A 26,486-nucleotide genomic window follows, 5' to 3' on the forward strand; every position below is an offset into this window, starting at 1 on the left:
GAGCTTCTATTTAAACATGGTAGTAGTCTTGGGCTATTTGGAATAGGGAGATACAAGTCTCCCAAACTCGGTAACCCCCGAGAACGTCTCTGTTGAAGAGCTTAGCACAGCAGTCAGACTGTTTATGATGATGATTCTGCATTACCAAATAAATGTTTAATTATGTTCAGTAGACTCTGTTTAATAAGGCTTGGAATTAGTACTTTTTAGTACTTAATTAGTACTTAAAGGCACTTAGTAAGATAAATTTGAGTTATCTGAAAATTTACTCACGTGAAACACCTGAAGATCGTGAATCTTCCAGGGCAGTGGGGTAGGTCGTGTGCCCCTCACAGTGGACAGGTGGCAGCTGGTCAGGTGGCAGCTGGTCAGGTGTATCACTGTTTTTTGTAACATAACATACTGATCGATCAATGGGGAAATGGTATTCGCTAACGTGGTGCTGGTCTCTTTTATGGTCAGGAGATTTCGTCAGGATATTGGTTGGCTTCTCATCTCATTCTTTTCTTAAGTACATCTAGTCATTTCCAACTCTGTGCTTAAATTCTTGTTGGCTTGCCCAGCGTGGCCTTCCTGACAATTGTTTTTGTAACTAGTCAAGTGACCAAAGTCATGTGGACATTTCTTTGAGGGACAAAATCAAGGGAAGTCAAGAAATAGCTTCTGGGGCATTAGCACAGGGCTTACCTTAGGGCTTCTAGGGAGGATAGAAAAGTGATGGGAAGAAATGGAATACTGTGCAGCAATGAAAAGGAATAGACTCCCAATCCACGCAGCAACAATGCATGAATCTCCAAACCTTCATGCTAACTGAAAGAAGCCAGACACAGAAGGCTACATACTATGTGATTTTATTCATATGAAATTCTAGAAAAGGCAAACTACAGTGGCAGAAACCAGATCAGGTTGCCTGGTACCTGAGATTGAGGAAGGGCCTTGCCTACAAAGAGGCACCAGGGAACTTTTTGGGGGTGATACAAACACTTTTTTTTTTTATTGTGTGATGGTTGCACAACTATATACATTTGCCAAAACTCATCAAAGTGTACACTTAAAAATAGATGAATTTTGGGCTTACCCTGGTGGCGCAGTGGTTGAGGGTCCGCCTGCCGATGCAGGGGACACGGATTTGTGCCCCGGTCCAGGAAGATCCCGCATGCCGCGGAGCGGCTGGGCCCATGAGCCATGGCCGCTGAGCCTGTGCGTCCAGAGCCTGTGCTCCTCAGCGGGAGAGGCCACAACAGTGAGTGGCCCGCACACCGCAAAAAAAAGAATAGATGAATTTTACTCTGTAAAGCTGTTAAAAAGAAGTTAATATGGAGAGAGCTTCCAATCACTTTTCATGCTCCTTTGAGGATGAATTATTGCCAGAGCATTTTCAGTATTGTTATGGTTTGTTGGATGCCCACAATAAGCTACCATCCTAAATGTTTAAAAGTGCCTCCTCTGACATTACTCAGGGTGGACTTTAAACGCGTTATTGATGAAGCTGCAGGGTCAGGGTATAATTCATCCTCAGCTTTGGATTTTCCTTGTCTCCATTTCAGTATGTGCTCAAATGTGTTTTCATATTGCTTCCGGTATTTTGGGAGACATGACGTCATGGTATCATACCCTCAGGCCCTGGAGAAGCAGAGATTGTGCACTTGAGCCTTGGCTTGGAGACCTTTCAGTGCCCTGGACATTTTAGTTACCTTTTCCTTGGGCCTTCCACTTGATGGAAATGTGGATCTAGCTTACAGGGGATCAAGGGTGGGGGCTCTCTTTCTTCCTAGTGCTCTTGGTTGCTTATTCCCCGCTTGGCAGTGCAAACTCACTGTGACCTTTTTCCTTCTCACAGTATTGAATGGATGTTTTGTGGAAAATAATTTTTAAAACAGAAGAGAGGAGATCTTGTTTTAAACAAATTAAAAGTAAATTGAAAAAGACCAACCAAAATTAATTTCTAAGTTTCATCAAAATTTACATTTTACTCTCCCTTCTTGGACTATGAGTAATAATTCTGGGAAACCAAGGACAGTTTTTCAGCAAATTAAATTTTGATTGAAAAAACCTGAAATCGAAAGATTTGGACTCTTTTCCATCTGTCTATTTTCATTCATTTGGGGGATTACAATTTAGAGTCTCATTTGTAATATAAATGAGCATATTTGTTGCTTGGTGATTATACTGTGATTAAACTGATTATATATATTTAGTTTTGATGTCAGCCTATTGTTTATTTGATTTAACTCTTTCCTTTTTTTTTAAGTGGGTGTTTTATTCTCCTCCCTCTTTGCCCTATATCCTCTCCGTAAAGAACCTGTGCAGGGCCTGGTGGTGAGCGAGCCCCAGTTTCTTGGTGACAGAGTGGTTCACCGTTGATTGGCAGGCTGCGCCTGAGACTCCGGAGCAACACTGCAGCTCTCATTGTTCCCTGCAAATGTCTGCCTCTCCAGGCTGTGGAAATTGATGACTGAATAATGTAGTGCACACATACCGAGAACTTACCATTCCAGACAGAACAGTCTGTTTTTCTTTTGATGCAGTGTTCTGAGAATATGTACAAAGCTTTTCTGGTCCCATGCCTTCAACTCTTTTATTTCCTCTAATATTTCAACCTCTTACACATGAGCAGTATCTTTAATCTTATTGTTATTACCAGCTAGGGGCTAAGCATGGAGCCTGAAGCTGATTTGCTGTGTGACCTTGGGTTTGAATTCCCTTATCTTAAAATTGGGAGGATAGTACTGCCTGCATCTGAGGGGATGTGGTTTAGTAAAGCTAATTAGTGACTATAAAGCAGTTTGTAAACATGCTTAACTGCAAAATCTGTTCCAAGTTCGTTCTCTTCTCTTAATCCCCCTACCCAGCAACTTAACCTGCACAGGTTCATTTGTTAGCACATTCATTCATTCATTTCCTCGTTCAACATTTTTTTTTTTTTTTTAACAGAGCACCTGCTAGGCTCCAGGCACTGCTTTAGGTGCTAGGGATTCAGCAGTGAATGAAACTGACTCTTCCCTTGTGGAGCTTACATTTTAGTAGGAAAGACACATAATAAAATAATAAATAAGACCTGGCTTTTGTTTTTAACGAGCCACTCTGGCTGCATTGATGAGAATACACCATAGATTCCTTTAATGGGTAGTATCATTTTCTCTTATACTTAAAAGATCCATCTGTTTGTAGTTCCGAAGACTGGACATGGGTAATGTCTCTTCTCCTTGATATAGGAGGACACTTCAGTAATTGCTAGAGGGTAGAAGAATAGTCTTTCTATTCACTGATTCTTTCAGTAAATATCAAGCATGTTATACACCTGTACTGGGTGGTCAGTGGAACATCCTCTTCAAAGGATGTGGCTCCTACCTGTAATGGGGAGACAGACACATTGGCCAAGAATTACAAGTCAGTGAGACACTGCTGTAAGGAAGGTGTGTGTGTTCAAGATGTAGTGGTACCTGAGGGAGTCAGGGAAGGCTTAACCAGAGGAACAGAGAGCCTCGAACTGGAACTTGAAGGACATGGACAAGTTGGCAACATACATGTGCGAGAAGGGCCTCTCCAAGCAGGGAACACAACACAACAAAGGCCGGATGCGTCACAGAGCAAAGCCTGGAGGCTTCTGGCAGAAGTGTCTCAGTCGAGCTGGGGATGGAGAAGGAGGTGTGGAGTTATGGAAGACGAGGCTATACCCAGCAGTTTAGCCCTAGGGTTAGGTAAAACGCTTCACTCGATCTCCAAGGAGATTGAAGACCAGAGGGACCCAATGACTGTTCCAGTCACGTAGCTCAACGGAGGCAGGAGTGAGACTGAAAGCTCTCCTGGCTCCAATGCAGTGCCCGTGACTTTTATCCCTGGAACACGGGATGAGCCCTAGGCTATGGTTGACCTATACGGTGAATGGCGCGTCTGATACGGTTGCCTGGGAGCAGGTGGAGGCGCTGAAATCCAGCCTGCTCTCTGCTGGCCACACTCTGCATCCTGTGCAGAGTTACCTTCCCACCCAAAAGAAGAGGCACTTCTTTAGGGGCCCCACACAGGGCCAAGTGAGCAGGCAGGGCCCTCGGTGGCCCGCTGAGACATACCCCTGGCTTGGAGGGGCAGATACAGAAATGAAAATGTTGTCATTTCAACACCAGGGCTTTCTTCTCTACTTGGCCTCTTACTCTGCGCTAGGAGCTAAAAACGGGTTGGGGAAGGGGACAAAAGGGAAGATGCCCACAGGAGAAAGGCCCTGAGTATTTGGGAAGTACGTGTGGAGTCTAAGGGCATCTTCCACCGCCCTTAGAACTGATTTCTGACCCTGGGAAATTGGTGCTCCCTGAGTGGCAAGCTCACTGCGAGCCTCAGGAAATATGCTGCTTCTCACCTGACTCTGAGAGACTGCGAAGCCTCCGGCCTATAGCTGTGGTCTAGCACCTGTCACAGAGCCTTCACAAGTGGTTCTCAAAGTGTGGTCCTCAAAGCACCTGTGTAGGAATTACTGCTCGTGTGTGTGTGTGTGTGTGTGTGTGTGTGTGTGTGTGTGTGTGTGTGTGTGTGTGTGTGTGTGTGTGTGTGTGTGTGTGTGTGTGTGTGTGTGTGTGTGTGTGTGTGTGTGTGTGTGTGTGTGTGTGTGTGTCTTAGAAGGGGTGGTCCATATGAGAAATACAGGTTTGGGTGCTTCACTCTAAACCTACTACATCAGCATCTCTGGAGATGAAGCCCAGGAATTTCACCAAGCTCCCCAGATAATTTTTATGGGCAGTAACATCTGAGACATTCTTTTTTTGTGATTCTTTTTTTTATGTCCTGCTGACAAAGAAGAGGGAGAAAATGTTTGAGCATCGTTAGGACGCTAACCCTAACATTTGAAAATTAATTTCTTTCATTTAATAATCTAACTGAGAAATCATTCCATATCAGTAGTAGAACTGCCTCATTGTTTAAATGGCTGCATAGTATTTCACTCTGCAGATACACTATAATTTAGCTAACTAGTATTCTTCTGACTGTGGTGGTTTTTCCAACTGTAAATCCAGTAATAGGTTGTAAATCAATTTGTCTTGACCAGCATGAATTTTTAAGTATTATTTTTAAAATGAAAAAAATTAGAAAAGAATATTTGTGAAACTTTTTTTTCAGTTTTCCATGTGGTTGAAATATTTAAAATTATTTCTTACTGTAGGCTGTGGTCAGAAGTCTGAAAGCCATAGATTAAGAGAACTATAAATATTTAAAGTATCTCTCAAGCACCAAACATCAGAAACTTATGTTATCTTTCTGAGGGTAAGTCCATAGTAACAGCTGAACTTACTTTATATGAACATTTATACCGAAACCAGGACTTTAAAAAAGAATTGTTATTAGTTTAGTCTATGCCTGATAATAATGAAGTCTTCCAGTTCTTAAGGCATGCTTTATTGAAAATGTCTAGTTTGATCTCAGGACTGTAGATAATATAAGAACATAAAAGTTGAATTGAGAGTCTTGTTGGCATTCACTTGACATTACTCTAAATACAGCCTTTTTATGGAGGGAACTGGCCTGGTTTGAGTAGTGTTGGCCTCTTACCAACACCTTACAGGAATTTTCTGGCATTCTGTCACTGTGTACCTACAGAATATACAGCAAGCTCTTTGGCTTCCCTTCTGGAGCTCAGAAAACTGAGCCTTTAAAAAATCCTTTTCTTAAACCTTCTCTTCTGGTTTTCAGCTTTCTACACAGGAGCCATGTGTTCGGTTTGTTTGTTAACTTAAACTTTCTAGAAGTCACATGTCTCTGAGTTGTGTCTAGATGGACTTTCTATTTAGCATTTGGCTTAGGATTTCACTGGAACAGGATACAGGCTGTGGGCTGCATCTTTTGAGCCTGTGAATTTTTTGTTCTGTCCTGAATTGAAAGCTGGGATAAGAGAACATAACTGAGAGCTTCCTAAAGCTGAGCCATGAGTGGGTTTCACGTGTGCCACCACATATTCATGGCTGTAAATTTCTGACTCTGCTAAAATGTAATCTTTCCTACAACCATTTGAAAAGTTACAACAGTTCAAATTACGTTTGAACATCATTTGTGTGGCTCCCTTTGTAAACTTCTTAAATTCAGTGATTTCAAAAGGTTATATTTGCAATATTTATAAAAATCCATTGTTCAATGTGTTTCCTAGCATTTTGTTTTTCTTATAATAATGTAATACAAAGAAAGAAAATTGATTTTTTTCACCAATCCCCACATAGGTGTTGCCAAATCACCTCTACGTTAATTCAGTGTGTTGAAATATTATCAAACTTACTGTGTTCTGCCATCATGTGAAAAATGTTGGAAGCACCAACAGAAAACACTGTGTACCAGACACTAAAATCCCCTCTAGAACCTTCTAAGGGCATACATGTTCTCTCCTGCCCCAGACCTACTGAATCAGAATCTCAATGGGGGTTGGGTGAGGGCTGGGCAGGCATATGTTTTCCAGACCACGGTAAACATCCATAATGAATATTTCTGTCTCTGTTAGTGCTCTTGCATTTTGACACCTCAGTCACTTTGCCTGTCTTCTGGGCACCTGGGGCTTGTAGTAACTTCATTCAACCTTTACGGGAGCTCTTCAGCCTATCCTGGTCTTCCTCCCTACCTCCTCTTTCCTGAAAGGACCGCGACCTCTATCTCGTCACCCGCAGTGTGCTCTCAGCGGACCTTCCCGACCACTTTACGTGTCTGTCCACAGGGCTGCGCCTTGTGCTCCTCGAGGGCAGGATGTCTTCCTCATCCCTCCTCATCCAGGGCCTGCTTGCGTAGTACACCCTCAGTAAATACTGTACCAATGTATTTACTGTACTCAATAGTGCAAGACAACTGCAAAAGCAAATGCACCTCTGGCTGGTGCAGAGGGGTGGGAGTGAATGGGCCCTTGCTAAGAGTTTCCTTTGGTCTTTTCCTTGAAAGGTTTGGCCATTTCAGGGGCAGGCCGATGACCCCTCAGGTCCTCAGGCACTGCTGGGAACACACGAAAGCAGTGTTTTGTGGCAGGATCCGAACCAGGATAGGGCTCACTAGAGGCAGTGGGGAAGTTTGTCTCTGATCTGAAACAGGAGTAGTGGGGCAGGAGGTCATCAGAGTGGGCCGCAGGGTAGTAACTTAGCCCTTCCACTTTAGGTCTACCATGACCCAATTAATCAGCTAATTCATGAATCAATCAATTAACTAATTAGCCAACTAATTAGTTAATTAACTAATCAGTTAACTAGTTATCTAATCAATTCACATTTGTGTAGTTTGCAGTTTCCAGACAGCTTTTGTATATATTATCTCATTTGAGCCTCCTGCCAAGCCCGGTGGGTACTTAGCTGGGGGCCTCTGTTTTATAGATAGGGAAACTGAAGACATATTCACATATCCCCTAAGTGGTAAGTCTGGGAGTGAGCCCAGGTCTCTGGACTCCTAATTCAGTGCCCCTTTCCCTCTTCCCAACGTCCACAGTTTCTTCAGGGCCTGTTAGTCTCGGCCAGTGCGTACTCAGCTCAGCAGTGAGACCCAGAGAAAACTGGAGGCAAATATTCTTCAGAACACAAGTTTGGATCAGAAGCCTGTCAGGATCTACAAATCAGATTTCCTCGTTCTCTTTGAAAAATGTCTTTAGTCTAATCTGAAAAGCTTGTCATGCCTGTCAGAAGGAGCTAGCGACAGGTGAATAGCGAAGCATTCTGAGAATGAGAATAAAGGGTTTTATTAGGGAGGGAGGGCACAGCAGCTTAATAATTACTGTTGAAATAGTCACAGCAATGCTGAAGCTTCTTCATAATTTAATCTAACTTAATGCTAGCTGCTCCTCCCTAGTGGCAATACATAAATTAATTAATAGTAGGTTGGATTTGAAGCTATGCCTTTATATTTAGGCCATTATTAACTTGTTCTCTGTGTCACTCTTACTTGGCTGGGTCTGTTCTCAGAAGTGAGAGTAGTTTCTGGTTCCTATTTCTGTTGTGACTTCTACCAGCATCAGGATTTTGAAAACATAAACTGTTTTATCTGCTTCTTACTCCCTCTTGTAATAAACACCTGAGCCCTACAGAGAGGTTACATCAACTTCCTTTGTAGCACATCGTAGCTGTGGTCCCGGAATGTGGATCTCGCCTCTTTAGTTTTTCTCCTAAGAGGCGCGGAGGGTAATGAAGGCTGTGGGCTCTGAGTGAGATAACCTGGACTTGAATTCTGGCTCTGCCAGTTACCTACTGTGTGACCTTGGGCAAGGTGTATAACCTGCCTGTGCTTCAGTCTCCCCATCAGGAACATGGGTAATAAGTACATCTACCCTATAGGGTTGTCGTGACAATTAAATGAATTCGTACCTTTAACGTTCTTGGAAGAATGCCCAGTGTGTTCTAAGTACCGATAAATATTAGTTAACACGAGTAACAGTATCCCTGCAAGTCCTCAGTTGCTCTTCATTCCCAAGGTAATGACATAATATTCTCTTGCTTATCACCAAGTCACTCCATAGGCCAGATGGTCTAAAAGGATCAAAGCTGGTCATCTGAGTTCCTGGCTCCACCACCCGTGATGACTACTCAGAAAGATCATTGGTGGAGAGGCAGAGGCACCATTCAGAAAGCATTGCCATCCAGTCCACATCCCGGGGATATGCAAAGATGAATTACTGTATGTGTAATTCATCCGAGAGCTCACCATTCACAGGGCGAAAAGGACTTGCAAGGAAGCACTTCTGTTACTGGTGATAAATGCTATTGATGAGCTGGGAGGAGTGGTGGGGAAAAGGTATTTCTGGTTTGCTGCGGATCACCTGTCCCAAGTAGATTTCACCCTCCTGTTCTGGAATGCCACAGCCTTGTGAAAGGTGACTTGGAGCAGAACAGAGGAGCCATCAGTGAGGTGGAAGAGTGTGGCTGCAGAGAAAATGCTGCATCTTAACAGTCGATCAGCCTCATGCCCCGAGTCCACCCCTTCCCCTTTACTTCTCCTATAGCTGGGAGGTGGTTTTCTGTCATGCCACTTCCTTGTGTAAACCCCTTCTTGCCCTCAGGAGCTCGCTGAGCCCCTGAGGCCAAGCAGCACAGAGGTTGCTCTGGGCTTTGGGATGGGATGACCTGAACAGCCCCACCACTTTGCTGAGCAGCTTCATGCCGGTCACTGCCTTCCTCTCTGCCTCAGCCCTAAGATGGCATCAGGGTGCCTAGCTCTGCGGGTTGTTGGGCAGCAGAGTGCTTTTGCACAGGGCCTGGCACAGAGTAAGCATGCAGCATTAGTCATTGTTATTTGCTGGCCTCCAGCCTCATCTCCTGCAGAAGTCTGGTGTGGACGGCCCATCCTGCCCTCCTGCCCTCAGCTTGCCTGCTCCCCTCACTCTGCCGGCTCCCTCATGGCACATCTCAAGATCCAGTGCCCTTGGGAAGCCCTCCTGGCAGTCTCTCTGTCCTCCTCACCCAACATAGCCCTGTGCCTGAGCAAGTGGTACTTATGTCACTATTGGGTCTTACCATGCAGGATTTTACTTTTATTTTTTATTTATTTATTTATTTATTTTTGGCTGCATTGGGTCTTCATTGCTGCATGCGGGCTTTTTCCAGTTGCGGCGAGCGCGGGCTACTCTTTGTTGCAGTACGTGGGCTTTTCATTGCCGTGGCTTCTCTTGTTGCTGGGCACGGGCTCTAGGCACGCGGGCTTCAGTAGTTGTGGCGTGTGGGCTTCAGTAATTGTGGCTCGAGGGCTCTAGAGCGCAGGCTCAGTAGTTGTGGCACACAGGCTTTGTTGCTCCGCGGCATGTGGGATCTTCCTGCACCAGGGCTCGAACCCATGTCCCCTACACTGGCAGGCGGGTTCTTAACCACCACACCACCAGGGAAGCCCCTATTGTGCAGTATTTTAATTGCTACTCCTATTGGTCTCGCTCCCCAGCTAGACTGCAAATCCGTGAAGGCAAGGACTCTATGACCTCTGAAATTCTGGAGATTGAAGTGGCTGGTGTACGGCAGTTACTCGCTAAACATCAGTGGATTTGAACTGTCCAGTCATAGTACACATTCAACTCCCTGCTTAAGGCATCCCAGCCTAGACCCACCTCAACTGAAGTGTTGTTTCTATGTCGATTCTAAACACATGACGGTTTCTAGACTCATCCTTGCTGGAGGAGCATAGGCCATATTGTTGTATGTGTCCAGGTGACTTCCTTTTTCTTCCCCCTTCTCAAGGAGGGCTGACTTTCCATTCAAGAGGTCACAAGAGCAAGAAAAAGTTCAGTGTGGTGGATAAGGGCTTGGGTTTAGGAAGACTGGATTTGGCCAGTTCTACCATTTATTTTTAGCTGGACTACCTCAGACAAGCACCTTATACTCTCCGTGATCCAGTTCCTTCATCTGTAACTAAGAAGAGTCTGTCTTCTTCATGGAGTTGTAAGGGTTACGTGAGATCATAAATGCAAACTGTTCAGCACAGGACCTGGCACATAGTGAACTTTTAATGATTCATACCTGCTACGATTATGATTGTTGTTGTGTTTGTAGCTTCCATAGCAGCCTTGTAGATTGGCAATGCTCTCCCTACATTTCGGAAGAATGAATTTTTTTTGCCTGAGGTAAAACAGAACATGGAAAAGAGTATTTGTCCAGCTGCCAATCTCAGCAGCTTGCAGAAACTTCATTACATAAAGCTGCTTAAAATAAGAGAGCCAGTACAATAGCACACGACGTTAATACAGGAAGAGGACTAGAGATGAATCTGTTGATAACCTCCTTCTACCTAGATACATAGCTACAAACAGAGAATTTTATGTTGGTACCACCTACTTAGCCAGAATACCACCAGCTTGTTTGTAAGTGTTTTTTTCTTAGTGTTGCTGTAAATGTCACTTCATCTCAGCCTGAAATGAGTTTTTAAAGAGGCATTTTTACAGTTCATGCTCTATGCTGTTGATCGGACTTGAAAAGTAATTGCTTCTTTTGAAGCTCTCTTTTGCCCTTGAAAACATCTCCGTGTTCTCTCAGAGCAGTGCCTCAAAATGCCGTCCCCAGATGTCCATGTGTGGGGGGGTGTTTATCAGATAAGATTTTGGCTCAGAGTTTCAAGTTATTTTGCTGTAGATCCAAGCCAGTTCTTATTAAAACAGCCACAGAACATGTGGTCCTGAGCACGTGGCAGGATGCTGTTTGCTCTTATAAGCAATTAGCTGAAATAAGGACAATTGTAAAACTTGTAACACACAGCAACCCCTACATCTTAAACCATATATTTTTGTGCCACATGGTGAAAGCTCTGTCTCATGTCTGCCTTTCAGTTCACGCTTGTAGTAGCAACATGATTTGTTAGGCATAGAGCCTGTTGAGGAGAAAGGGGTTTTTAGTTTGCGGGAATAGAAACATTGGGACTAGAACTTCCCATGCTTAATGTTCACTCAAACCCGTGTCTCTGTGTGTATGCAGTGTAGTGCAGGTTTGTGTTTCAAAGAGTCTGTGTCTTTCAATAGTAATTGACGATGTTACTGTATAAGGAGAATATTAGTTCCCCCACTTACTCAGTTATCACTTAGGAAAATGGCCACTTTGCAGACAAGGTATCTCATAGTTTGCTTCATTTTGAGTAATAATGGAATATCATCCATGCATCTGTTTGGTGTTTACTGAGTACCTATAGTATACAAAGCACAGTGCTCAGCATTTGAGAGGTAGGAGGAATCAGATATGAATCCCATCCTTCAAGGTGCTTACAGTCCAGAAGAGAGAATACAGATATATAACTGTAATACAAAATAGAATATGATAAATGATAGCATACAAAAGGATTGGACAGGGCTTCCCTGGTGGCGCAGTGGTTGAGAGTCCGCCTGCCGATGAGGGGACACGGGTTCGTGCCCCGGTCCGGGAGGATCCCACATGCCGCAGAGCAGCTGGGCCGGTGAGCCATGGCCGCTGAGCCATGGCCGCTGAGCCTGCGCGTCCGGAGCCTGTGCTCCGCAACGGGAGAGGCCACAACAGTGAGAGGCCCGCGTACTGCAAGAAAAAAAAAAAAAAGGATTGGACAATATACTGCAGGAGTTATAAACATACACACACACACACACACACACACACACACACACACTTTTCAATCCTCTGTTCTCATATCCCTGGGAAGTCCCCTACCCTGAAGCTTGTATTGTCACTATAAGATCCTGTTTTGAAACTAACTGAAATGACCTCATGTGGGTATATAAAAAAATCACTTGTAGACTGGGGTCTGATTGGTGCTCCTCAGGAACCAGGGTCGTGTTCTGTTTCTTTAGTAAAAGACAAATACTGGTAAATTTAAAACAACAGTAGAGACCCAACTCCGGATGTTAAAACCATAAATGTTTAGTTAGAGATTGTCATTGCATATGCCCTCGATGCTTTTTATAATGGTGAAATCTCTAAATTAAAAGAGGTCGTGTCTCATAAGTTTGTTAAAAGTTCTTTTTGGGACAACCAGTATTCATGGAGTGCTCACTGCATGCCGGTGCACAGTGTACAGATTGGAGGACAGTGAGCAAGAGATTACACTCCTGCTTACCTGAAAACTTGGCTTTTAGTGAGGAAGACAGGTGATCCACAAGTAAACAAATAAATGAACAACATTTTTGAGAGGCCCAAGCTGCTAGGAAGGAAATAAAATAGGCAATGGGACCAATAAAAATGGACAGTTACATTTGAGTTTTGTGGGTGGTAGGTGGGACAACATTGGTTAGGGTCAGGGAAGGCCGATCTGAAGAGGCAAAATTTATTCTGAGACCAGAGTGATGTGAAAGACTCTCTGGAAGAAGACTGTTCTTGATAGACGGAGCAGCAAGTGCAAAGGCCCTGAGGTTGGAACAAGTCGGCCTGTTCGATGAACAGAAGGAAGGCTGGTGTCGCTGGAACATTGTGAGTGAGGTTGAATGGGAAGGTAGGGTCCTAGGAGACCACAATATGGAGTTGTTACAGCAGGTAGGTGTCAAGAGTAGTGCACAAAAGGCCATTTATCTTAAGCTGAAGCCATACTCTAGTGCTATTCATACTAGGTTGAATTCTGGGTCCTGAGAGCAAGTTGCTGCTAGGTAACAAAAAGAGGAAAAAAAAATTCTATTTCCTTTCCTGGGTGCTCCTGGCAGATTTTTAATAGTAAATACAATTTGCATATTGTCTGTCATCATCTCTATCTGTATCCCTTTATCTAGGCAGCAGGCATTATGAGTCTTTAATTTGATTTCCCCGTTGTGGTACCCCTTCCCTTCTATCCCTATAGCACTTCATTTTCTAAACTTAATTTTACCTTTCTTACCTTTTTAATCATTCTCAGTCAAAACTCTCATATCTTCAAGGCAGTCGATTATAGCTGGCGGATGGAAAGCAAATCTGATTCATGGCGTGAATAACCAATAGGGTCTGGTCTGCTTATAAAATTATTTGCATTTTTAAAAGAGTGTTGGTTAAGCCAAATGACTCCTCTATTCTAATGAATAGGATGGTAAACTAAAGATGAGTAAGCCATTTGAGAGGCTTGGAGGATGACCTGTTTGGGACAGGAGAGACCCAGCCTTGCTTGCTTGGAGTTTGCCTCTGTGGCTAGAAGTGTCTGCTTTGTATGGCTTCGTCCTTTCCTCCGCTCACAGATTCTCTCAAGAGTTCCACGTATATCCATAAAGATTCTTTTGCAGCAGGCAGTTCCATACTTGGGAGTAGTGTGAAGGGTCAGAGACGGGTTGGGAGTGAGAGTGGGATAGAGTGGTGGCTCTCTGGGTTGATCAATCGTAAATTGATTATAAATTGAGAGCTCATTGTATTCAGGTATTTTATTTGGAAAATTTCACCTGCAGTTGGAGGATAAGACACATTTGATTATGGTTGACCTTTCTTGCACATCTATGTTTCATTTTCACTCTATGTTTATGCATGCGGATGCAGGGTAATTCTGAATAATGGTAATGATGAAGGGCCATCGTTACGCAGAAGATCATTCTGGTTTCCTAATTAAAATTATGGCTGGAAATTGCTTCCTTATGTGTGGCTCGAATTGCCTTTGCAGTAATTTCGCTTTATAACTTCTACCTAATCCTCTCTTACCACCCTTAAGAATCCTGCCTCGTCCTTGAAATTCACTCCTTTGAAATCTTTATGGGCAGTCCTGGTTTCCCCTAAGCTATGAGTATCCTGATAATTTGTTCCCACAAGTCTTCAAGCTTGTAAGCAAAACAGTCTTTGCTCCCTTTAACCACCCGCCGTCCCGCACTTTTAATGAGTTCTGGTTTTGGAACACAACTTGATTTCATGTTGTGGTCAATATTAGAAATTTACTGAGCCTTGCTGACCTTTCTTCTTCCTAATGAATTCACTGCTGTCTTTCAGGCCAAGGCTGCCACATACCGTTTACTCTAATTAGTAATCTCTAATGGTAACCAAGTGACCAATAACTCACATCTTTTTCCAAATGAGCACTTATTACATTCCATCTCATCAGTTATAGTAGGAAAATTACATATAATGATATTCTCGCTGGGATTCCAACTAAGAAATGTTTTAGCCAAGCAACATCTGATCATGGGGGCAGTAGGATCAAAGAGGTTTTTTTTTAATCAGTATTTTATGTAGTCAGTCCCTGACCCATACGTTCCAGGTGAGATTGCTTAGTACAATAAATTCGAAAGTTTGTATGTTGACATTTTTTTATTCCATCGGATTTCAAGAATCATATCTATAACAATATTGTATTTTGAAAACTGTACTCTTGCTTTTGCCACAGTAGAGGGAACTTTGGAGACAGAATGCCCATGGCAAAGTGACAGCCCAGTTTCCCAACCCAGAGGTTAGAAAATCAGGCAACATTTGACTGTCTAAAAGAATGGTAACAGAACCCTCATGCAAATTGTAGGATATGCTCTGCGGATTTGTGGTTGGTGCTGAGAAATGCTTATTTTGGTCATTTGTTGAATGAATAAAAGAATGTTGTGTCCAGAGCTTTGTCAATATGTGCAAAGAACAGGTTGTAGGGGCCAAATGTCTGTCCTTCTTGCTTGTTGTTTATAGGAAAAAGAGAAGGAAAAGGAGATGATAATTATGATTTTGAGGATATTTTAAACCATTTATAATCATCTAGTGCATATTGTGGTATTATTTATGTAAGCAGAGAAGGTTGTGGTGAAATAAAAAATGTTTTGGAAGGGAAGTGGCAATCTTTTGTTATTTCCCTACTCTTGGGTACTAAGGGGAAAGTTCATTGTGCATATGCAGGTAGTCATTTATATAGATGTTTTTGTTGAAGTGACTGGAGAGCAGTTTTGAGGACCTTCTGTCTTTGGGAATATACAGATCACTAACATGCCCTTCAGTCATATTGTTCTTAGGGTTCCGAGTCTTATGGAATCTAATGAACAATTTTTAATGTCAAGAATAATTCAGCTTAGAAACTACTGTGATAGGTCAGGGCATCTGAAAATTTCCTATGTGGTTACCTTAAAAGCTTACCAGAATCTCTGATGTGGGGTCTGGGAATCTTTGTTTCTTAAAAGCTCCCCAGGTAGTGGTGATGATAAGCCTGCTGTGGGACCATGTCTATCACTCCCAGAGAACTGTTATTCATGAAGAACTTCCCAGAATACATCACTTTGACTTTTCATGATCACAGTAAGGGATCCTTGGGTCTGATTCAGTTGTAAAGCAGTTCTCGGGCCAAATATTGAAAGGTTGAATTATTCCTCATTCTTTGGCCTAACAAGCAGACAGTTTGTCTTCTGTCCAATCTGTTGTGTTCAAGAGATTTCGGGTTATGGTGAGAGGGCAGTAGACTAAGAAATGGTGAGTCAGCCCCATTTCAGAGAGCTAGATACCAGCTAGGCTCAGGATTCCATTGGAGTAGTACTTCAGAACTTCACGTGTATCATCTCACTTGGCCTTCAGAAAACCCTTGGGAAATCAGTACCACGGATATTCTTTATTAGCATCCTCATTGTCCACGTGGGGAAACTGAAGCGTAGAAGGCTGAAGTGGCTTACTTAAGTTCCCATGACTGCTAAATGTTGAAGCCCTTGCAAGCTCTTTGATACCAGGGGGCAGGGGAGTGTGACTGTGGCCTAGTCACATAAACTCACATTCTTTCTGCCCCGTTTATAAAACATGAAAGAATTTACCTTTCAAGTTATGATGAGTGTGTTCTGTGAAATGCATTTACGTTTTGACCGCTTCCTGGTTGAATAGAATTAAAGTTTATAGACTCTAGGGGCATGTTAAAAAAGTTTTTTGTCTCAATTTTGTTCCATTAGAGCCTTTTGGCTCCTTTTGAATTTAATGAGAAAAACCTTGGTCTAATAAGTTTCATTAAAGTGAATACTTGTTGTATTAATATATTGTATATATGTCTAGAGGCCTTCAAGTATTGGGCGCACATTCATTAAAATGAACTAATGAACTAATAAAAATTGCTAATAAACTGTATCAATGCTAAATCACTTAATAAAAGCAATAATGAGATTTTTAGCATACTTGTACAGATGACACAAATATTTGTATTTATGTACTGGCCACATGAATAGAATATTAATTCCTTGATTTTTTTAAAAAAAATCTTAACAACAGAGAGTTGATGTTTAGACAGTCTGTCTTTTATATCTAAGAGAATCAAGGACTGGTAAAAAAGATATTGACAATGTTGTTAGATGTAAAAAACATATACTACAACAACTACATATACTTGGATCCCACTGTTTTTTTTAAGTGTGTGTGTGTGCGTGTGTGTGTGTGTGTGTAAAGAGCCTGCAAGTCATCTGAAGAATATAATGTACCAAGTTATCTCAGATTGTGAGATTATGGGTATTTTTACTTTCTCCCTTTTGCTATTTTTTTCCTACAATGAACATGTATAACTTTGGTAATCAGAAAAAAATTATTTACTAAAAAGTTACTTTAATGTAAGATACGTTACAAACTTTCTCTCAACTAAAGTTCTCCAGCTTTAGCACACATGTAGAGAAAAAGGAACTTGTAGTTCTTTTGCTTGTAGGATTGTTTTATTTTCCTATGTAAAAAAACCCCTTATTAATATCCCTTGAAAATTGGAGAAGTGATCATGTTGGTAATTTAAATACAGATCCCTGCATCAAAATCACCTGGGCATGCTTCTGTAAAAGGCAAAATGCTGGCTCCCAAGTCATGTGACTCAGAATGTTTGGTAATTAGGCCCAGAAGTCTGCATTTTTCTCAGGCATCGCAGGTGATTCTGATGCACAATTCAGTCTGAGATGTGCCCTTCTGATTGCAGGTTTCCTCATGTATATTTATCTTACAGTGATTAGAGCATCTCCTAGATTCTTTTTTCATCTTCAAAGTTTTTAATGAATGTATGCCCGTATAACATCCATTTTATTGTCAGGGACACTGAAGATTGAACGTTCTCTCTAAACTATAAGAATTAGAGGGAGTCATCCATTTGGCAAGGGTTTTAGGGTATTTACAGTTAGCCCTCCTAGGACCCTGTATCCACCCTGGGGAGCTCCTGTTGTTCAGGAGGGAGCCCTGACAGTGCTGGAATGGGTCCAGCAGAAGAGGATAGCCTTAGATCAGAGAACTCACTGGTTCTCAAAGTTCTCTCAGAAGGCTACACCAAACTCAAGTTCCCTGAAGAATAACTAACTTTGCTTCTTTTCACTTCTCTCTTCGTCGAACAATTGGTTATCTTAAGAAATCAGTAAATCAGCATCTTGTGTTCTGAGTGGTGCATTCTTTGGAAAAAGTTACTGTGTCAGGAATTCACACGATTAGTGTGTTTATTTTGAATGCATGCCGTTGTGCGGAAGGTACAGAACAACTATCCTTGGTTTCCGGTTGATTGAAATAATTTGCAGCAAGTTAGTGCTAAGTATAAACTCAGAGGTACACCATCTTGCTGAATTGGCCTCGGAAGGCCCTCAAATTTAGCATGCATAGAATCACCTGGAGGGCTTGTTAAAACACAGATTTCTGGGCCCACTGCCAGATTTCTAATTCAGTAAATGTGGGGACTGGGCTTGTGAGGATGCATTTCTAATAAGCTCATCAGGTACTGCTGATGCTGCTTTGAGAACCACAGGCCTAAACGAAACATCTCCAGGACCAAGACTATGGTCACACGCACAACCTGTTTGATTTTTAACTCAAAATGCAATATAGCCGCCATGAACTGTGATGAGATGCTGCAAATAGAGGATTATCCTCTGTTTAATTGGGTGGGTTAGCATGAATTAAGTCAAGCCTAGTGAAATGTTTGTATCACCCAGACAGGTATGACAACTGCTCTGCAGACCGTGCCATTGTCACCATTCATTCTAGGCCAACCAGATAGATTAGATCCCATCACTGGCATCTGTATGCCCCAAGCTAAACCCCAGCCCCACCGCAGCCCCAGGTGGGCTACACCTAAGGTTTCACGTGTCTCTCTTAAGGGCATTTGTGTTTAACAGTAACTTCTTTTTTTTTTTTTTTTTGCGGTACGCGGGTCTCTCACTGTTGTGGCCTCCCCCATTGCGGAGCACAGGCTCCGGACGCGCAGGCTCAGCGGCCATGGCTCACGGGCCCAGCCGCTCCGCAGCATGTGGGAACCTCCCGGACCGGGGCAGGAACCCGTGTCCCCTCCATCGGCAGGCAGACCCTCAACCACTGCGCCACCAGGGAAGCCCAATAGTAACTTCTGAAGCCTTCGGAGACTTAAGGCATGGCTTACAAGGCTAGAGTGTGATATTTGGAAGAAGAATCTATCCATTTTCCCTTGGCCCAGTACTCATAAGGTTAGTCTGGGGATCCTTGGCCTGGTATGGAGCTGTCCATAGAATCTTTGTCACTTCTCTTCATAAGCAAGCTTCAGAACTTGGAATAGATGTCCCGAGCTGCTGACCACTGCCTGAAATATCTCAGAGCCTTGACTGGGTGTCTGGAATAAACTGTTTGTCTAATCCCCATCCCTCGGAGGCTTCAGGCAGGGGGCTTTGGCCAGAAATGCTCACCCCACCTCCTCTAGGGGAGATCGGTCCAAGAATGTCCTTTCCAGTTGGCTCAGAAGACTCTTGGAGGTCAGGAGGGGACTGAGCCTTGATCCAGAAAGGAAAGAACTTTTAGGGTTCAGTGGGACTGACTCTCCCCTTTTTCCTCCACATATGTCAGACTTAGGCTCCATCTTTTAGTCCTGAAGTATAGTCCTAGGTGGCCCTAGAGACAGTAGTGTCCCTGAAATACCGTGAGGCAGGGGCTTAGGGGTGCAGTCTTGTTGGCAGGTGGTGGGGGAACTTGGCTCAAAGCAGCCCTGCCCATATCAGCGCCCCCTCCCACGCTGTGCCTCATCATACTTAATGCCCCCACCACCTGTGCTTGGCTTCTTTGTTTCTTTTTTTAAATCTGTGCAAAAGACACCCTGTGAGAGACCTCATCTACTGTGGTCCACCCAACCCTACCCATCCTCCTCTCCTCCTTAGGCTACTTTTTCTCTTCCTATTTTTTTTTTTATCACTACCTGAAATTTTATTGTGTATGTGTTTCTTGATTTATTTGTCTCTCTCCTGCACTAAGATAGTTGAAGATAGGGATTTTTTTTTCTTATTCACTGCTGCCTCTCCGGCACCTAGATCATTTCCTGACAAGTGGTAATTATGCTATAAATGTTTGTTGCATGAGTAAGTGAAAGCCTAGCAAGCACATGGCTTTTCCTTGGAGTGGGTGTTACAGGGTGGTGGTGATTGTGAGGGGGCTACACGCTTTCCACCCCTTCTTGGTGCCTCTTTTGCCTGTGGAACATGGTTGTTCTCCAGCTGCTCTTGAGCTGCCAGATGAGGCCGGGTAGAGTAGAAGAGTGGCTTATTTGGCAGTTTTGAAGGGAATTTGCGTGGGCTTTGATGGAGTCATCTAAAGGTTTGGTTCTGTCTGGAAAATCAAACTTGAGATCAACCTTGGTCTTGGGTTGGCAAGCCCCTTGCATCATCTGATTGAACTCTAAGCTGAAAGCATCATCCATCCATCATTTAATGAGAAATAATTGTAGGGCAATTCAGCAAGGCCCAGCAGTACTATTTTGTTAGTTATCTCTAATGCTTGCATTGGGGTGAGGGGAGACAGGGAGGACAGGTTAAGGAAGATGGCAGCCCAGGCAGCTTGCAATCCTTCCAAAGGGAAGATCCTCAACTCTGGTGCTTTGAACACCAGAATGATGTTAATCAGGGGATTTTTTTGTATCAGCATTGTCAACATTTACATTCATTTTACACATTGGATTTGCATCTGAAAAGACCAACTAAAATCAACATTTAAGTGATAACACTCATATTTGCATATGATTGAGCATACATGTTAAGTAATTTTAGCCTGGCTGTTGCTAGGAAACCAATTAATAACGTTCTGCATTTCATTAAAAACTGGGTTCTATCTTTGCCTTCATTTCACTTTACAATTTAGCGGCTTGTGCTGCACTTTTTCTCCCTTGGTAAATTGTGACAGATAAATTATCATTTTACTAAATTTATTTCTGTGATTACAGTTGTTAGTCATGTCTGTCAATACAACTTCAAACCTTTCTTCTTTAATGCTTCAGTTGGGAGGGAAGTGAATTTTAACTGTTAATCATTTTTTCCTCTATAGCTTATGGGGACTAAAATCATATTTTTGCAAAGGCCTCACAGACTGTGGGCTAACAACAAAAATAATTAAAGCAATCTTCCCTGTTCCATAATTGCACCTTCTCTGTGTGGTGACTAATAATTAGAATATTAGTCACTATTCAGACACTATTCAGAAAGTGACAGACATCTGATTAAGCATTCATCTGCGTTTTGTTTCTCATGTTTGCCACGGTTTGTGAGCTAGGCCAGGTTCTGTCCTTTATGCGGTGCAATTAAAATTTTCATGACTTTATTTTACATAATAGACCCCTGCTCTTATGAAGAGAAAATACAGTCTAAACTACCATAAGTACCTCTTTGAACCAGTCACCTGGGCAGTTGCATTGAAATTGTAATGACATTTTGCAGTTTAGCATTTTGTAGTATTGATCTGGTCAGAATGCTCATTAAAAAGCAAAATTAGTTTCTATTCATATCTGTTTCACAGTATTTCAATCACTTTATTTGGGTGATGCCTACAAAAGCATCTGGTTCTTCAACTAAGCTAAAATGGTGATTTTGCCCATTTTCTAAGGGCAAAATAAAGCAAGTTAGAATCTGCTTTCACATTTTATACTCCAGTTTGGTCTTTAGGATCTGAAGGTATAGTACAAAAGAGGGCATGGAATTTGGAAGCAGCCCTGGAGTCAGATTCTGGCTCAGCCCCCTCTGTGGCTCTGTGCCTCAGTGTGCTCATTTGTCAGATAAAGAAGAAAGGTCAGCCCTGGGGAAAAGATGACACCTAGGATTGTAAAGAGCAGGGCCGGCTGTGCGTACTTGGCAAATGCTCTTTCCCTTTTCCGCAAGAGCTGCTTGGGCACTGCATTAGTTTGCTAGGGCTGCCATCACAAAGCGCCACGGACTGGGAGGCTTAAACAACAGACATTTATTTTCCCACAGCTTGGAGGCCAGAAGTCCAGGCTCAAGGTGCCAGCTGTGTTGGCTTCCTCTGAGGCCTCTCTCCCAAGCTCACAGGTGGCCCTCTTCTCCCTGTATCTTCCCTCTGTGTGTCTGAGTCCTAATCTCTTCTGAGATGAGGACACCAGTCACGTTGGATTGGAGCCCACCCTAAGGGCCCCATTTTCATTCATTCACATCTTAAAGGCCCCATCTCCAAATACAGTCAAGTTCTGAGGGCCTGAGGGTCAGGGCTTCCACATGTGGATTTGGGGGTGGGGGGGGACAGTTCAGCCACTAAGGGGCACTAACCGAGAAGCTGCACATGGCACACTGCTGTCTCCACTCGGCTTGGGTCCTACTCAATGCTCAGAACAACTGAAACCAACTGAAACGGAGTCAGGAGACTGGGTTCTTTGGTTATGACTTTTCTGGTTAGGTCAGGGTTGCTCAGAAACATTCAATAATACTACCCTGCCCCTTTATTTTTAGTTCTTATTTTGATCTTTTCAGATATATTCTAAGACCGCTTCTTTCTGACCTTAGTAATACGTGAGGGTCATCACCTCTAGGCTCTTAAGATCCTTATATTTATCCTTCCTTGTTACTAGATGTGGATATACCAGGTGTAGGCGGGAGGGACAAATGTCCACTTCCCTTTTTAAATGAATTGTGGGAAAGCGTTTGGCTTTGAGGTAGTGGGCAGAGGCCAGGCTTTGGGGCCAGTACACTATTGGGCAATTGGAATTTAGTGACACAAATACTGTAGAAGGTCATTCATTCATTCAGCTACTGAGTGCCTACTGTGTGGCACTGTGCTGGTCCCTGTGGCTATAATGATAAATAGAGGCAGTCATGGTCCCTGCTCTTATAGAGCTGACAGTCTAGTGGGGAAATAGACTTTAAAGGCCGTGAGGCAGAAAGCAGCTTAACATGCAAGGCAGGAACTGAGAAAAGGGCAGTGTAGCTAGAGGAGAGTGTAAAGGAGGGTGTAGTTGGAGATACAGCTACAAAGCCTTCTAGGAGGACCAGGGGAGTTGGAAAAGACTTCTGGAGAAGTGACATCTGTATTTTTAAGTATAAATGTAACTGATTTCTTCTGGTAGAGAAAGGGGAGAGGCATTTTTAGATAGAATATCGTAACTTGGTGTGTTTATTATGGCTCAAGTGTCCTTATATGAAGGAATCCCATTGTTCCAGTTAGTGGAAGTTCATACTTGAGTGGGTTCAAGCTAACTAGGAGTTTACTAGATTTGCCATATTGAGATGTATCTGCCTACACCGATGCAGAGGCTCATTTAAATAGAGAATGAATGAATGAATGAATGAATGAATGAAAAAACAAATGGGTGCTATGTTACTGAGTGGGTGGCAGTGGTGGGTGGTGCTCCAGGGTGGACCTGACCTTAGAAGCAGTGATGCATTATTGATCCGTCTGTTCAGGTCTGTTGGACTAACAGAAGACAGGCTGCACTGACATCTCAGGCCAGTGGTCCCCCAGCGTGTGTCTCCTCCTCTTCTGCAGTTCTGGGAGGGCCCCTTAAATCCTGCTCACTGGTCCAGCCTCACCCTCGTTGCCTAAACCAATCTCCCAGCTCCAGGCAGGAGAGACTAGAAAGAGCTGGGTCAGCAGTTACTGTAAGGCTGACCTAGGTCACCGTGGCCCAGTTCTGGGGAGCGAGATTCAGATAATCACGGAAGCTGAGCTGCAGAGCATGTTCCAGACATGCTCCCAGTCTGGGAGTCCAGACTGCTTGGAAGAGGTCTGTCTGCGGGGAGGTATGGGAGGAGAAGCTGCATCAGAAGAGACTGACAGCTCTATCTCTGACGGAAGAACTCGTATGTCATTTGGTTTTGGCTCAGGCATGAATCTTTGTTTCCTTCCCCCAAAGAAACTAAAATCAGATAAAAGAAGATTTAAAATTGGAGCTTAGAATGTTTTTTTCTGCTTTTAATAATTCATTTACTTAAATAGACATAAACAAGGCCACTTGCTAGCTGCTGTTAGGTAGGAAGTCTCTCTATTTCAAAGGTTTTCCTAAATGTAAGGAGTATTCTTTGATCTTGAAAACCAAGATTTTTCTTCCCTTGTGAATATTGCCACCAAACAGTCCTCAAAGGTGGCTTGAGAGAGAGCTACTGGTAGTTTCCAAGGTCTTGGGATTCAGCTATACCGAAAGACCACGACATCGAAGGATTATTGTAAATTGAGGGCACAGATTTACTTGTGAGTAACGGAACAGCTGCCTAAAATAACATCTGAAGGGCAATTACCTCCAGTCTACTTTGATGAATGTGGGCTTTATAATCTGTGGCCAATTAAGACTATCAGTTCTTCTGGGCCCCACAGAGAAATGTACAAACAGGAGACACCCTTATCTACATTGGCCACATGTGCATGACTGTGCTTCTGTTAAATTTGACTTGTTTTCAGCTCAAGCAAAGAATAACTGGTCTTTGACTTTGAGGAGATTCAGGAAACATTACTGAGTGCCCATTGCCATTTCAGTAGGCACAAGGAATGGGATGAAAACATCCCACATCCCCTCTTGGGTTTCGTGTGAAGAGTGGGGAGCAGATCAACATGAATACAGGGAAATAGACACGGAGCTCATGATAAAAATCCTGGCATTTGCACATCATGCTGCATCTCATGGCTTTATAGATGACTTCTGGATTCTACCAGCCTGTTCCAAAGAATACTTTTCACAGGGTTATTCTTATTTCGAACTTGTAGATACTTTTAATTGCAGTTCCACGTTACCTTGCCTGGGTGCTCCTGCTGGTACCAGCCACCTCCTTCAGGGTGCTCTCTGGCTTCCTGTAGGGGCAGCTCCCAGGCCAGAGCAGAGAATACAGCATTGATACAGCAAGATAAGGGAAGCCCCGGATTTCACAGGGGCAGTGAGGGGCGAGCGGTCTGGCATCTGGAAAATGTATGCCTTAGAGTTTAGTTGTTTAGCATCATTGAGGTCTCAAGCAGTCTGCAGGCAGTGGGGAACTGGAAAGAGGGCAACAGTGTAGAACTGGGCAAATCCATCACTTGGGGTGGCTTTTCTGGGTTAGTTGGGCCTCAGCTCAGCAGTGGCTGTCGGAAAATTGTCAGACAACTTGGGAACACATGCATGGATTCCAGGGGAAAAGAACTGCTTGCAACTAGCAGTTCAGACATCTTCTACCCTGTGGGACAAAGGGCAGTATGCCCGCTCATCTGCCATTCATATTTATTCACTTTATTTTTTAGCGCTTGATACTGTGACTTAACCTCTCCCTGCCTAAGTTTCCTCAAGAAGCAAGATGGGTTTGATGAACTGGAGTCAGAGGGTTTCCTTGGCTGTTATGTTCTGTGATTGTGGAATTCTACTAGGAAAGAGGCATCCGGTCCTGAAAGACCTCTACTCCAGTTAGGAAGTTTCATTAAACTAATGAAGAATAAAACAAAACAAAGCAGCATGAAAACTTTAAGCACTTTCACAAGGTAAACGGTGTCATAAGACAGAAAGGAGCTGATGGCCCCTGCCACAGGCTGGAGTGCCCAGGAGAGTCTTTACAGAGTTTGGAGGGTTTGGACTGTATATTTCAGGATGGGCAGGGTTTAGAGGGCGAGGAAAGGAGAAGGCATGCAGAGCAGGAAGGGAAGGGAAGGCCAGAGTGGGACAAATGGAAAAGACATCTGTCTTGCTCAGTCTTGGATCCAACACTTAGTAGAGGCTTGTTAGGCATCCTTGAATATGTAAATATACCAGAATATAACTTCTGGTCTAGATTTATTTATAGATACAGTTATCTAGGGGACTAGTGGGGTGAAGGGCAGGGAAAAAACAGGCTAAGACAAAATTGAGCAGGAATTTATTGTCTGTTTATTGCTGTGTCCCAAATGCCTAGAATAGTGCCTGGTACCTAGTGGGTACTCAGCAAATATTAATTAAATGAATGAAATGATCAATGATATGACTTCAGACTGTCAGGTAAGTAAATGGGGAACATTGGAGGTTTTGGAGAAAGTACCATTTAGGAAAGAATTGATTGTAAATGGGGGAGTGAGGAAACAAGGAAACCAGTTAGGAGATTAGGAAGTAAGCACAGGGTCATGAGGAGGGTCTGAAATATGAGGGGCATTGGAAACAAGAGGGGAGAGCAGGATGCGGGATTGGCTGTTGTGGGGTGTGAAGAGAGTCAAAGATGCCTAAAATGGAAGGTGTGAAGGTGTCTAGGAGAAGAGGAAGATGACATAAAGGGGAGCAGGTAGGGTTTAGCTGGAGGAGAGGGGCACTTAGGTAGCGCGTGGGGGTGAATCGCCTCCATGAGGTGCTCGCAAGTTGAAAAAAGGTTGCAATTCAAGAGCGTCGTCTCAGGGCTGGAGATCAGGTTTGTGAGTCATTGACTTGAGAAGCAGCGGCTCAGGGGATGTGGGGTGGGTGGGGGGTGGGGGTGATGGGGAGACAGGGAGGCCACCCCTGGGGGAGCACCGCCATGGCCTCTGTTCACAGGACTGGTGGCTTCTACCCCGACTCTTTCTTTTAGAAACATCACAGACATCCTGGAAGCTATGCTCTGTTCTCGTCTGGGGAGTTTTGACTTCTCAGGATTCTTCTCCTGGCCCACTTCCCCAGCATTTCCTCTATTACTTATGTTGGAGCATTCTGTTGCCATTGTTATTTTTCTGGTACTATTATCCCCTATGTGAAACTCTATAATTTGTGTCAAATACATGAGCATCCTCTATAGGAACAGATCTCCTTTCTATTTTCGAAGGGTATACTGCTCAAAACTCTGTGTGTGTGTCTAAATCTCTCTTAGAAACTGAGCTATAATGACTAATTTCACAACCTCAAATGACAATATACAGTATGCATTTATTGAATACAACTTGACAGACGCTAACATAGCAGATGTGAATTCATATTGGAACAAAAGGACATAGAATACCTATAGAATACTATACCTTTCTCATTTTTACTTTAAAAGTACTAGTTTACTAGAAACTTCTGAATAGAATTAATTGGGAATTTTAAATCCT

The 26,486-nt window shown here is 43.3% G+C and overlaps 1 protein-coding gene across 1 annotated transcript in view; it reads left to right on the forward strand.

Annotated features, from left to right (window-relative positions):
* Positions 1–26,486, forward strand: part of JAZF1 (JAZF zinc finger 1) — a 338,185-nt gene that overhangs the window by 37,851 nt on the left and 273,848 nt on the right. The window lies entirely within an intron of this gene.

Source organism: Globicephala melas, chromosome 9 (assembly GCF_963455315.2).
Source record: "Globicephala melas chromosome 9, mGloMel1.2, whole genome shotgun sequence".
In the NCBI taxonomy this organism is placed as follows: domain Eukaryota; kingdom Metazoa; phylum Chordata; class Mammalia; order Artiodactyla; family Delphinidae; genus Globicephala; species Globicephala melas.